We start from the raw sequence: 828 nt of genomic DNA, 5'->3' as shown, positions 1-828 counted from the left end.
ACATGCCTGGAAGATCAGCTGGAAATACATCGGGATAATCCCGTACCACTGGAACAGAATCAACAGAAGGGGTATCAACACTAACATCTCTCACATAAGCCAAATACGCGGCACACCCCTTCTCAACCATGCGCTGAGCTTTAAGAAAAGAGATAACTCTACTGGGAGTGTGATCTAAAGTACCACTCCACTCAACACGCGGAATACCTGGCATAGCCAGCGTCACGGTCTTGGCGTGACAATCAAGAATAGCAAAATGGGGCGACAACCAGTCCATGCCCAGAATAATGTCAAAATCCACCATACCGAGTAATAACAAGTCTGCTCTGGTCTCAAAACCACGAATAGTAACCAAACATGACCGATAAACGCGGTCAACAATAAGAGAATCTCCCACAGGAGTAGAAACATAAACGGGGGCACTCAAAGAATCCCGAGGCACACCCAAATGAGGAGCAAAGTAAGAAGACACATAAGAGTAAGTAGAGCCAGGATCGAATAGAACCGATGCCTCTCTGTGTCAAACCAGAATAATACCTGTAATGACGGAGTCGGAGGCAACAGCCTCAGTACGAGCAGGAATAGCATAATATCTGGCCCGGCCCCTCTCTCGAGGGCGACCTCTATCTCCCCGACCTCCGCCCCTAGCCGGCTGAGCAGGTGGGGTAGCCGCTGGAGCTGTGATCATGGCCTGAGAACTCTGAGGAGTACGCTGCGGCTGAGCAGCCTGTGAAGATGCACCCCTACCAAGTCTAGGGCAGTCCCTAACCATGTGGCGTGTATCACCACACTCAAAACAAGCTCTGGGAGGACGCGGTGGCTGTGACT

The sequence above is a fragment of the Nicotiana attenuata genome, unplaced genomic scaffold, assembly GCF_001879085.1.
Source record: "Nicotiana attenuata strain UT unplaced genomic scaffold, NIATTr2, whole genome shotgun sequence".
NCBI lineage: Eukaryota > Viridiplantae > Streptophyta > Magnoliopsida > Solanales > Solanaceae > Nicotiana > Nicotiana attenuata.
Note: the sequence above shows the minus strand (reverse complement) of the source record.